We start from the raw sequence: 15,061 nt of genomic DNA on the forward strand, positions 1-15,061 counted from the left end.
TCACTAGATTTTATCCCTATTGGGTTTTTCCTAGTAAAGTTTTAATAAGGCATAGTATTTGTTTATGGACATCCAAGGGGGAACATTATGAATATTATAATTTGTGAATGTTTATAACTTCATAGCCTCTCTTAGGATTCCATTTTATGGTTAATGCCATTTACCTTAGAGCTCTTAAATTAGTGGTTTTCTAATATTTTTTTCATATAACATCCAATGATTTCACGTTGTACTATAATGTAGAATAATTTTTTTATTTATGATATAGTTACTCTTGTGTAGGGTTGGAGGCTTATGAGTAGATACCACATACTATACATTTGTGATATTCAAGCGAATGAATATTACTCCTCATTGCCTTCCAATTCTCTCTTGTGTTCTTCATTTCTTTTATCTCAATCCCTAATATTCTTATTATTTTTATTAAAAAATTAAATAATTATCTAAATAATAATAATAAATTAAAACCTTTTGGTCACATTTCCTTAGTCAGGAGACGCCACCTAATATTATTTTAATAAAATATTTTTTAAATATACTATTTAACATAAAGTAATTATTTGATAATTAATTTGAGACTTCTATTGTTGATATGCATAATAATATTTAATTTAAAAGATATATTTATTTGCTAGTTTATTTTTTTTTAAGTGAACAATAATTTTACCTATTGCCATTGCAAATGGTTAAAAACAATCATTATTTTTTTTCTCCAAAGATCATGAAAAAAGACATCACAATCAAAATAATAATTTACTATGGTTATATTAAAAAAACACTTTTAATAACATTGCCAAAAAAATATATGTATATATATATATATATATATAATTAGGAATCCCAAGTACACTTGTTAGTGTATTAACAAGCCACATCAGCTCCATCTTCTTCTCTCATAATGGCATGTGGATATCAAGCATGAATAATTTTTCACTAAAATAAAATATTTTTTGATGCAATCAATTAATTTCATGATTGATTATTTAATTAATGTAAATAATAGTCATGGTATTTATGGAAATTGAGATATTGATGAATTCATTTATGGAAATAATTATATATTGTTAAGCTTCTAAAGGGTAATTGAAATTTGGCAGGAAATTGAAATTGTTCAATGAACTCATTTATTGAAATCGTGATTAAATTTTGTTTTGTGTGAAATTTCAAAATTGAAAGGAAAATATGTTGCAATATGAGATTTGGAAATTGTTCAATGAATTAATTTTTTTTTCAATAATAATTGCTTCAAGCTCCATACACACCATTGATTTCTCCTTCAATTTGTAAGATCCCAAAAATAATCAACCCATAATGCATGTATTAATTGACTTTAAATTATTACATCAATAATTTTGTAAATAAACATTAATAAGATTGGACCGAAATTTAAATTTTAATAAATTTAATTTTTTGGCAATCAATTTTTTTTGTGAATATAATGCAAATATACTAAAAAAATAATTTTATTAATTTTTCTTTCAATTTGCAAAGAACTGGAAAAATAATCAAGACATAAAGATCAAGCCCATTGATTTTAAATAGCATCAATATTTTAAAAAAAATTACTAAGATTAGATCCAAATTCAATAAGTTTAAAATTAATCAAAAATTTCAAATGTTTATTGAAAAATAATCTTAATTTTATTTTGTGAATAAATTGTAGAATTGGCTAATTTTTTATGTAAGATAATTTTGCATCCTAGTGATTTTTATTTTTTTCCAACCAATAAGATGAGTTCAATTCTACTTCTCCCCCATTCTCTCTCAAATTTGAATTTCAAATTTCAAAATGAAATTAGATTACACAATCAAATTGCATTTAATTGAATGATAAAGCATGATGTGGCCACCATTGCCCTATCCCCTCTTTACTTTCTCAAATTTTTCTCCCTCTTCAACTTCATTATCTACCCTATCAATGTTTCTCTTGTTGAAAATTATGCCCTAGGGCCAATCATTGTACTATGTACATTGTCATTTAATAAATTTCTCTTTTATTATCATAACAATTGCATGTTGAATATGATAACTGTATCCCTGGACAAACTATAATGATTGTCCTAAATGTCCTTGGTCGATTATTTTTGAGGGATCATAGATGAAACAAGACTGGTATGGATTTGATTAATTATAGAGATACAAATTAAAGTCCTAGGCACTTGAAAGAGTATAAGGTGTTGGACCGACCTGCTATGAGAAAGCTGCATGATACAAGTCATAAGCTTATCTCATATATAACTATATCACTAAGCCTTTTGACCTGAGATCATCATGGATTCCTACATGATGATCACTGAACTTCGACCTAGTCAAAATTCACCTTTGACCAAGTATTCACAAAGGCTATGATTGAATTTAGTGATATTCATGCAGAGGAATATGAGTGGTCAAGATGGAATTTGTCCCTCACATTAAGTGAGAGATATTACTGGGCCCCTCGATGAGTAAGACTGAGAAAATGTATGGCCATGCTATAATGGAAAGGGTTTTTTCATTGATACTGTCAGTCTACTCAGAGATCGAGAAAGTAATGGTCGGGTAAAGAAGAATGACAATTTCATGTCTCATACTTGACTAAAATATCTCGTGACAAAAGGGATGTGATATGGTTGCATGATAGGTTATATTGGATCATCGATCCCCATGTGAATTAGGTAGTTGCAATGTCTTGCTAGAGGCCACTTGTAACTTGTAGGCTAATAGCGTAATTAGCCCACCACCAATTTCATATGGGCCTATAAGGTCACACACAAGAACGACCCAACTCGAGTTGTAATGTCTAAGTTCGTTGAATTTAGAATATGTCTAAATTCAATGAATGTAATATAGGGCGAATAAATTTTATATATACATATTTGAATATTTATTTCATAAATATTTATGTGTGTGTGTGTGTGTGTTAAATAGATATACGATATATGTATATAATACATAAAATTAAAAATAGATAATATAATATATATATATATATATTTTCAAAATATATATGTGTATATATATTCATATGTATATATATAATATAATATGTATAGTGATATATATTATATTATATTTATTATGTTAGTTTTAAATTTTATTTTACATGATAGATTAAATTTAATAACTAATATGATAAGAGAGAATATCATATCAGTTTTATAATTTGAATTTATAAGCTAAATTTGAGTTAGATATGATATTATGGATTAAATTTATGAGATAAATTTAATTAAATTTTCGTGAGCTTTTAAGTGAAAGACAAAAACCCTTATCTATATACTATATATAGATAGGGACGTCCTTATAAAGGTAGAGAGAGAGAGAGAGTTAGAAAAGTTCTGACAGCAAAAACACTCTGAGAGCCACGAAACACCCTATAGAAAGGAAAATTAACGTTCAAAGAAGAATGGATGCTGAGAGCGCTAGTACGCTGTTCGAGTTAGAGAACTGTTCGTGTGGATACCAGTAGAGGGAGTAGATCTACATTATCAACTCTTAAGATCCAAATGTACGCCAACTTCAAAGAATTAAAAAGGTTATTCTTCTATCCACCTTGACTTAAACGAGTTCATTCGGTCCATATCAAGATAGGGACTTTAAAATTTTAATCTTCTGCTAGGGACTTTAAAATTTTAATCTTATGCTATGCCTCCCTATCCAACAGCTCTCTCCATTTTCACATTGATTTGATGGTTTTAGCTTCTCAATCCTTCAATGGCAAGTGGTCCCTATCCTTGCTCCATGACATCAATGAGTTGATTGAGATCACAATAACAGATCTGGTAACAACTTTCTAATCAATTTTGTTTGCGTTTCATTTTTCTACATGGAAGAGTAACATGATATGAATTTTTTGTCAGTTGATAAGTCTCTTCTTCAAGAAAGTTCCACATTTAAGTTTAGTTATTTTAAAATTGTTGATGAATTTTAATATTTAAGGAGTTTCTTTGTCTTTTTATTTAGGTTATTGATCTCTATATAGTGCTTATGAAAGTTCTTTATGTATCAATATTGTTTTTGTTGTTGAGAACTTGCCTATTAATATATTAACTTTCTTTTGTTTTGTTTTTTAAGCATATAAATGATGCTATGATCCTACCCAAACTCAAATACCTGAGTTTTATATCCTTTGAATCATGTTAAATATACAATTGTTCTTTAAAGGCTATAATAGATTAAGTTGGGACACTTCAAATTCAACAAGTCATCCATAACTTCTACATTTCTAATATTAATGATTTATATATAGTAACCACATTTTGTCTTTACAGTTATACATGATTTTTTATGGAGATGATCATCAAATTCCTCAATATACAATCCTAGAAGTTGGAGATACTTCCAAAAAAATCTTAGCTAAGGTAAGATCTTTTCAACACATGGTTTGTGGTATTTGTCATAACAAAAGCAATTATGATTATTTAAATATGGAACTTGGGAGTCTTTTGTTAAAATTTCTAGATAGGGAAGTTAAGGGAAGATCATCTTGATGACATGTCACTTCTTCAAGCAATTTTTTTTAGATAGGCATCACAAATTAAGGTATTTAATTTATTATATATAGGAAATTACATGATTGTATATAAGCATGCAATTCTGGTATATTCTTTTTTATGATAATGTACTAAATGCATGCAAGAAGGACTTGCCCAATGAAGTGCTGCAATGTACATGCAACATGGAAGCTTTGTTTGCTGTTTGTGCCAATATGATATCACTTAAATTAAACTTGAGACTAGGAAAGTGCCATTATATTATCTGAAGGCTAAAAATGATTTTTGTACATTTTCTTTCACATAAACCATTTTTCCCCTATTGATTTTGTGCAAAAATGTATATTTTATGCACTTTGTCTTTTATTAAATTATTGTTGATTTAAATGAGGTATTTTTTTGTGTTGAACTTAGATAATAAACATAATCTTGAAGTTGAACCTTGCTAAATATAGTAATTTTTTGTTTAGATTGTTTGGTTTTTTGAAGTGAACTCCATTACTTATAACTCATAAAAATATGGCTTCTTATAATTTTTATATTGTATAATAATGCAAATATTTAGATATCTTTACTTACTAATAATTGGGTTTCTCTCGTTGAGTTGTAAGTATAAGGTATTAGGTATTCTTACAGGTTTAAACAACTATTGTGACTGTCTAGTATGTTTAACCTCCTCCTATATTCTTTCGATATAGGAGAAGATTAACTCAATCACCATAATAATTAAATAATTTGTTTGGAAGGCTTGGACCCAAGACTCATTTTGTAAAACCATCAAAATCACAACACATTTGAGTAATACACAACTAAAGCAAATCACATGCATTCATAACACCAATTGCATGCATCTCAAATTACAAAATCAGGTTAGAATATAGGTCATGTGCCGCAGCATTTGGCATAGAGCCTACAAGCCTAACTTTTTGTGTCATGCACCAAGGTTTGAGACACCATGCGCCGTGGTACTCTAGTCTAAATTTTTTGCTATCATTTGATAGTAAAAATGATGAACTTTCAACATGCGTCATTTTCACATACACCTGATTAACATCATAATACACATATATCACATCAATAGCCTATTTGGCCTCTCAAAACCACATCACACACTTATGGTCTTATATGAGGAAAACACATATATAACACATAATCACATATACCATTAGACTTATTTCACTTTTAACCTTCCAACTCTTGCTTATGGGGCTCCGCCTCACTATATAGTTGGAAATCACAAATGCACTCGATTCTTCTAAATGATGCTCCGTATAACCATTTGTGTCAAGTTCTCATCTCACAATATAGCACACATTCAATTCACATAATCAATCACAATCAACACATATATACACTAATGGAACAAGTTACAACATCATACACTATCTTGTCTTGAATTTAGGCCTACCCATGTACCCTCTACTAGGGCACCCTCGGCATAATGTAATATCACATATATATATATACAGCAAGATTCACATCATAATTTACTCTCTCAAGTTCACATACATTTATACATCTTAGTTGGCAACTCAAACTCTATTAACTCATTATACATTCATTTTTACTCAAAGGTAGTCATACCACTACCAACCAAGGCTACTCTTCCTTGCTTCCTTTCCTGGCCTTCTCAAGCTCTCTTCACTTATTTTCAAAAGTAATAGAGTGAGACATATGTCCCAATAACTCAGAGGTAACCCCAATTATCGATTAGTAAGCAAAATCGTAAACAAGTGATAAACTAGCATGAGTAATGATAAAAGCAATAATATATGCATACATAGGAATTCATTCTCATCAATGTCATTATGCTCATGCAATGCATTCATGGTTTCCCCTGGCAGAGTAAACTCTACACCTAAACTAAGCCATCTAGTCATAAGGAAAAGGGCCCACCATACCACTACTCAGACCAAGTCATTTTCATATTGGTGATCTTCTAAGTCCGTCATTGCAGAGTCAAGCTCTACACTTTGAATCATCAGAACTTCTTAGCCTTATACAAAATAGGATCACGGCCCCCTACCCTAGTCTAGGGTAACCTTGTGGATCATTCAATATCTTAAATCTGTCATGGCAAAGTCAAGCTCTGTGCTCTGGATCATCATGACTTCCTAGACCTCCTCACAGTAGGGTCACGTTTCCCCCTACTATAATCTAAGGTATATCTCGTGGATGCAATGCATGTTAATGCAAGTGCCATCTCAAATTCATTTCAATCAATACTCATACACCTGCATGTATATACTTTCATAATGTTACTACTCTATCAGTTCACAATAAAATGCACGTAGTTATATTAAAATACTTGCAAATAATTTCATAAACAGATAAGTAAAAGGGTTACTTTAGTTACCTTTAATCTTTACTACGAAGGGTTACCAATCACACTAAGCTTTTAAGGGCACAGATTCTCATAAGTAATTTTACAGGTGCTCAATCTCTATAACAAAGTGCTCCTTAGTTAATTTCCAACATATTTCACAGGCATTGATTCAACTAAACTGAATCCTTTAACACATAAATAAGTTTAATTGAACTCTTTTCAATTCACTTATTTATCATTCATAGTCATCAGCCTTATAGGCTACTCAAACAACTATAACAACTTTCTAACACATTCATCCACCTAAAATCTTACTATTTACCTAACTTTTAGGTTATTTTGAGCCTAAATGCTCAAAGCTCAACCACTTAACTCCATACCAGTCATAAAACCTTAGTTTTGTATTCGATATCCTATTTTAACCTTTTCTTTTAGATTACAACACCTCAAAATCCCATGATTTGATTTCCCAACCGATTAAAGCCAATGAAAAAGGGGTAGAATTGAAGCTTGAGATTGTGTGATACTTACCTAACAAGTTACTAATTAAAGCAGACTCCTGAGCTCTAAATTATGCTTGCCCTAGCAGAGATGGCTTCCTCTTGCCCTTAGGATGTGTCTCTAATAATTTTCCTTCTAATTTCATGAGCTAATCATGTCAGCTTTAAGTGATTCCTAGTTGTTGTTTCGTGATATACATAGCTTTCACCATAGTGTGTGGTACAATGAGAGAATCCTCACATATGCTCACGCATTTTGTCTTAGATTGTCTCTCTACCCTTCAATCCTATTAATGCAACATCCAAACAACATAAAATATCAACTTAACATCTAAATCACAATTAATCCCCTAATTACTAATTTACTCCTAATTAATAACTAGTTCTTAGGATTGAAATTCAGGATGTTACACCATCAAAGGGATGGATAGGCTTTGAGGTGTCTTGATGGATTTGAGATTCATTTAGGGAAGTAGTGTGTTGAGCTAAATCTTAAGGTTGAGTTTTTGGGAGAAGGTAGATGGATGACCCTTAGTCTTTTTGAAAGAACAGGTTTTTTTGCTCTTGAGAGGAAGGGTCAACAGGGAAAGGTATATGGAAAGGTGAGTAAGGTTGGTCAGAATGGGTTATCGAAGTTGAGGATGAATTAACAATATGAACTGAACCTTCTCTGAACCTTGAAGGATCAGCCTTATCTTCTTGTTTGATAGTCCCTTCTTGTGCCTCATAAATACTAAGGTGACCCATAATTTTATTTGATTTTCCATTCAAGTATAGCATCATGTCACCAAGGCCTTTGATGTTATTCTTGAGATACATCACTTCTTGATCAAGTTTGCCTTCAATTCCTTTAAGAATTTTATAAAGGAAGGCATTAAACATATTAGATAGAGTGGGCATCCAAGCAAAAGTTGAGAAGAAGAAGCTCCAATAGCTTCAAGAGTCTCAACAACAGCTTTCTTTAGCAATTTTCTTTTCTTCCTTGCTATAACAAGATCGGTAATCTCTTCTTCTTTTGGAACAAAATTGTTCCCTTTTAGCTTAAACTTCATTTTGTAAAGGGTAGTATCCTTGAATTCTTCTAGCTCCAGCACTACTCCTTTAGTATATTTGACATGAAATCTCTTCAGAATTGTAAAAACAATAGCAGGAAAGTAGAGATTTTTGTCCTTTTTCTATTCCTTCTTCCTCTTGGTGATTTTATGCCACATGCTGCTGCGCATATGTTGCACACTCCGGCTCACGCCCCTTTTTCAAGGTTAAGAAATTGTGATATTTTGAGTCTTTCGAGTGTGTTTACACTTTTGTTAGCCCTCTTATTTGAATATACATTTTAAGAAGTTGGGATCCTGCGATTTTAAAAACAAATAAATGGCTATTACTCTAATTTTGATTCATTAGTTGTATGGTGTGGAATGGTAAAGTACAGGTTGAGATAGGACTTTATAGTTCAGACCTAGGGACTTTATAGATAGCATGCCACTCCGTCATATTCCCTCTCCACCAAAATCTTCTAACACAGCCAAAACTGTTGAAACTCCATCTTTTGAGGAACTCAATGAAGATATTGGTGATATGAGTATTACCAAACTTGTTAGTAAACTCCCTCAAAATGTTAGAGAGCCTGCTACACCCTCACCCATGCTCATGCTTATGACTTTACTAGCTATTTCCTTTGCTCAATCAGTAACCAAAACCTTTTAGAGGAAGGAATCCATCCCCAAACATAAGCAAACCAAACCTTCCCTTCACCAACTAATTGAGGAGCCAATTATTAAAGAGCTTGAGGATTAAGGACCTAAAGATCAACCTCAGACAAGTCAAGTTCCTTTGCCTCCTGAAGGACAAGTTGAAGATGTTGATCCAGAATTGCCTTACCATTCTCCTCGAGCTATTAATAGCTCAGCTGATACATTGGATCCCATTCCACCTATGGATCCAAATGACTCTTCTACCTGAGAAATAGTTCTATCCACTCTAGCCTTCAATCTAAAATCTCTGTCTAATAGAGAAATTATGGACGCCTATCTTAAATATCATGTTTCCTCTCTCTTAGGAAGGCCTTCATCTTTTTTATGATGCTAGAGGGGGAGAAAATATAGTAGAGAGATAGGCTAAACTTAAGAGAGAGTTGTAAGACTTAGTTTTAGAGGAAGGATGCCTTTTGTATAGCTTCTGTATTTTTCCATTGATGCTATGACTTGTAATATGTATGTTATCAATAAAATATTCCATGCTCTTCATTTATGTGTCTAATTTATTAATTACAAGGTTTATAATTCTACACGCTTAACTTTTATTCTCCCATGTTAGTTTAAGAGGGAGTTTTGTATTAAACAGAACTAAGAACCTTAATCTTAAGGTTTTGTCATCATAAAAGAGAGAGATTGTTGGATCATGTGTTTTGATGATTACAAAATTAAGAGAAGAGGTATTTATTATGTGTGCAAATATAAAGAATCATGGACGAAGACAAAATCTCAAGACCATGAAGAATTAAGAGAAGATGAAGATGTATAGGATAAGTTATTTAAATTCTCTTAGATTCAATGTGAAAACTTTGAGAGCTTAATCACTTTTTATAATCATTAAAATGAATGCATTATGTGTCTCATTTTTATACATTAAGACTCATCTAAGTGTATTAAAACTTGCAAACAACGTCTTTCTTGTGTGTTCAAATTCATTATGGCTAATTGCAGTATAAGGTGCAGAATCACGTGTGATTTTGCAAGTCACTCACAAAAATCTGCAAGTTAGGCATACTAACTAATAAATCATGCAAGAGTTAGGAAGTGATTCATCACTTATGTTATGTGATGCCTTAAGCTTTACTTCTATATGCAAAATCACACAAAAGAGCCTTTACTATCTATACAAGTTTCAGCAACTGTGCTTCATTAATTATGTCAAAGTGCTGTTTCATGCGAGAGATTTGATGGTAGCCGCACATGATTTGTTGCCTATTACATAATCACATTTCACCATGTTGAGTCTTAAGTTATCTTAAGCCAAGTTAAAATTGTTCACTTGTATGATCCGTGATTCATAAATCCATATCTCTTAATCATATAAAATCCTACTTGGGTCATGTGTAGTTCCACACATAAAAATGAATCTAGACTGGCTTGTACATTATTTCTTGGTATTTCACATGTGAGTGAATATGTGATCCATGCATGATTTGTCATCTCATATAGACTAAGTCTATATGTGGTTATTTCACATGTGATAGCCTTTTGATTCCATGAGTTTTGTATACCAGTATTGGCTTTAGCATTTTGCCAACCATTTCACACATGAGAGAGTATAGTAGCTTCACACGTGATTTGTCATACAAACCTAATGATGGTTTCACATATGCATAACTACACATGAGTGCTAAAGGTTCACTCGTAAGTTTTAGCACATAGAACTAAATGCACATTCATAAGTCCAAAACTACGCGTGAGAGCTCATGTAGTCCACACATGATTTGTCACATATACATATCTGGAATAGGTCAAGTGCAATTTCATGCGTGATTCTGCTAGTCACTCATAAGAAATTACACCAACAAATAGAATCACTATTCCAACGGTCTATCAACTACTAAAACTATATATATGATTCATTTTGAGCTAGAATAAGAAATAATGATCTTTGATCAGACTAATCTTTATATGAGCATTTGAAAATATTTCAAATTGTGTATTAACATCTTGCATTCATTTATTATTCTTGAAAAGAATTGTGAAAAAGGCTCTCATAAGTTTATAAGCTTTCAATTGTAATCATCTACTCTTTAAGAGAGTTTTCTGTGAAAGTTTATTTCATTACTCAAAAATCTTAAAAAGGTATTTTTTCAAGTGTTTGTAACAACTTGTTAGGTTGTAGCAAGGTTTATTAAGTGATTCAAGACAAGTTAAATCTTAAGAGTTGTACTATAGTGTCAACTTAGTTGAAAATCTCAAGTATGATCTTGAGGATTGGACATAGGCCAAGTTTAGGGCTGAACTAGTATAAATCTTAGGTGTCTCATCTTCTTCCTTCACACTAAAGTTTTTCACTCCTTTTAAATTTTCAAAATTTTTTAAGTGTTACCCAATTCACCCCCTCTTAGATGCCAACCTATCTTAACAATCATTATATGTAATGTCTACCTTGACATTACCAGAACACAACACACAACATCATTATGATAACTAGGATTAATTAATTTCTTATATTAGGTTATCATAACACAAGGGTTTAAAATTAAGTTTAAAAGTTTAGGATCCCAAGAAACCCTTTTTGAAAGAATGTTTGAGTTGAAACCTATAACATCTTGAATTTCTAATCCTACATTAATGACTTATTAAAGAATAAATTAGTGAATTAATGTGAGGTTAGGATTTTGGATAGTGAGATTTTATTTTGACTCATTGAGATAATGTGTGAATAGGTATGAGTAGAAGAATGGTGTCTCAAAGCAAAGTATGTGAGTATAGTAAGGATTTTCCTCATTGTGCCACGCACGGCGGCTGAGAATGGATGTGCCGTGACAAATGGTGCAAAAACTTGATAAAGTGGGACATGTCCTGCTAGTGAAAACAGAAAAGAAAAGAAGAAAAGGGAGGTTTGACATAGAGAAGAGAGGGAAGCTCTACTAGGGTAACAAGTTTCAAGAGAAAGGACAACATTTCCGACCTGTTACTTATCAAGTAAGTCTCCTACTACCTTAACCTTTGATTCTACCCTATTTTCTCTTCATTTTAACTAGTGAGAAATTGAATTCAAAAGTTTTAAGGAGTTAATTTCTTACTATATTGTAATAGAAAGATTCTCTGGGACTAAACTAGACCTTTATAACTGGTTTGAGTAAGAATGATAGATCTTTGAAGCTTTAGGCTCAATTTAACCTAGTTTAGGGAGACAATAGTGAGTGAAATCTGGTTAGGTAAAGGTTAAAGCTTGTATTAAGTGGTAAACGGTTATAATATGTGTGAATGAGTATGAATAGAGGAAATGGTGGTGATTAGGGGTTAAATTACTATAATCGGCACTTTTAGTCAATAAGACAATTGACCTTGACTTTTCAATTTAGTGTAGATTCTTGTGTACGATAAGTTGAATAGCAAAAGAAACTCAAATAGGGTTGTGGAACACGGGTAACCCTTTTTATTAGACAAAAAGGTTGAGGTAACCATATAGTTTGTTATATTTATTAGCTATTATATCTGTGTAGAAATGAATATGCATGTATCAAGCTATGATTTTGATGATTATGCTTTTGGTACATGATTTTGCATCACAAATGATTTGGAAAAGTTTATAGTACTTCTATTAGATTTCAAACTGTAACGAACTTATTTACATTTGAATATATAGTAGAAATTATGAAAGTAGTGATTGATATGTGTAAAATGTGAAAAGCATGATCATAGGGGGTGGGAGTTTACTCAAGGTATGTATGGATGTGTGTGAGTAGAGATATAAGAGAACAAATCCATATAGTCAGGCTGGTACTATGGGACATCTGGTATAGCATTATTTGGGCTAGTACAATAGGTAATCCGGTACAGCATTATATTAGAACTATTACCATAGGACATTCGAGTAGTCTAGCAACTCCCTAGTGCCTGTTAAGGTATGGTTAGGAGTCAACGATGCCTCTATCACAAGTGTGTGAGAAGAGGGAAGCCATAGTTCGTCGGTGGGATATATTGTAACATCCTAAGTTTCCTAAGCAGTAATTATCAATGTTTTTAAGGGTAATTTAGTCAATTTAGATAAATTATTAATTAACAAGGTTTATGGGAGACTAATATGATTCTTAGATCTTTGGACAATCTTAGAAGTAGGCTACGGCTATGTTTAAGTGAGTCATGGCACAGAAGGGAGTTTAAAATTTTATGAGACCTTTTACGCCATGTGCCACGGTGGGTATATCAATGCACCGAGGCGCACATGTAAAATCTGCACTAATCAGATTGCGAATCAAACTTGAAAAATAGAAGAGAGAAAGAAGGAAAAATGAGAGAGTGATGGAGAGGAGCTCTTGGTCTGCTAGGGCACCATCCTTAGGCTATTTTAGAAGCATTTGGAGCTTGAATTACCATTGGGCAAGTTTGGTGGGGCAATGGGGCAATGGGTGGGGCAATGGGGCTTTGATTTCGGTTCTCTTGGGTTTAGAATGAGCCCATTAGTTTATTTAAGGTCTTGGGGAGTTAAATCAACCCTAAGTTTATGAGTTTTATGGTGATTGAAAATTTTTGTAAGGTTTTAGACGAACCCTAGATATAATTTGAAGATTTTGAGATAATGTGGGATGTTGGTTAGTGTTTTGGTGTGTTGGGATGTTTAAGAAGATGGTTAGAATGTTTGACAATGGTTGGTGTTATTAGGTAAGGAATTTAGGTGTTATAGGCACTTAGAACCTAGTGAATTTGTGGTTAATTGAAGTCATAATTGATGATTGTCACTTGATTGTGTAGACTGAGTATTGCTCGAGCTATATCATGCATATAGAATGTGTAGATCTAACGTTGTGCCACTGTAACCCTTTTGTGTGATAAAGGGTTAAGGTAACCATATAGTTTATTATGTTTATTAACTGTTATAACTGTATAGAAGTAAATACAAATTGATAAACTTGTTGTTTAAGAATTTTATGCATGATTTGATATTGAAAAATGAATTTTTAGAATGAACATTTGTTTGTGAAATAAATTTTGAAAAGTCATTGATTCCAATAAATATGTATATATATATATGATATGATATGAAAGTAAATGTCATGGAAATATGGATAAGCAATTATAAGGGTGAAAAAGCATGATCATAGGGGGTGGGAGTTCACCCGAGATATATGGAGATTTGTGTGTGTGGAGATATGTGAGTGAAAAAAATTCATATAGTCGGGATGGCACCATAGTCTATAGGTGGGTTAGATTACCTTTGGCTGGGTGTTTCTACCATCAAAAGTATGTTCGGATTAATAAGTAGTTGACCCAAGAGAGCCTACGGTTTCATGTCGGGGAGTATTGAAGGTTCAGTGGTTAGACGATCATGCTAGTGTGAAATTGTGTGGAATTGTTGTGAAAAGATGTACTTATCTCATAAATATGGTCTACTTAATATTATCTTAGTTTTGATACTTTATCATGGTTATTTGTGGTAATAAGCATTTAATAAACAATATTAGTTACTGAGATGTTTATCTCACCCCGTGGTTATATTTTACAGGTGAGGGCTCTGGTAGGAGCAAAAGGAAGGAAGGAGTGTTTGAAAAGTAAAGAACATAGTTGTATAGCTCTTCCCTTTCCTCTTTTTGGGTACTGTAAAGAATATTATCAATATATAATGCCAACTTAAGAACATGACATTATTTTGGATATCACTTGTATGGTTTGTTATAAGTGTGCGTGTCTTGGCCTAAGGTTAATGTGGTGGATTATTTGTGTGTGTTAGGCCAACTTATAATTACAAGTGATGAATTTGAAATGAATTATGCGCCTAAAATGACCAAGTTCATGTGTGTTAAATACAATAGACCCATTTGTGTTATTATCAAATGGGAGTTTGGTAGTCATTTTGAGCATGATTGGTTATTTGTAGAATAGGAATGAATTGTCATGTTGTGTCTGGTCCATTTCAGGTGGTCAAAGTGTCTCTAAGGCTAATGGCATTTAGTATTGTGAGTTGGACACCTTTGGGTATGTTTTGAGGTGAAAACGAACCATTTTGGGTTCGAGTATCCATCTTTTAAACAAATGGTTATTTGAGTATGAGACCAATGCTAT

Source organism: Prosopis cineraria, unplaced genomic scaffold, assembly GCF_029017545.1.
Source record: "Prosopis cineraria cultivar Desert tree isolate PC_DT_omini unplaced genomic scaffold, ASM2901754v1 PC5, whole genome shotgun sequence".
In the NCBI taxonomy this organism is placed as follows: Eukaryota; Viridiplantae; Streptophyta; class Magnoliopsida; order Fabales; family Fabaceae; genus Prosopis; species Prosopis cineraria.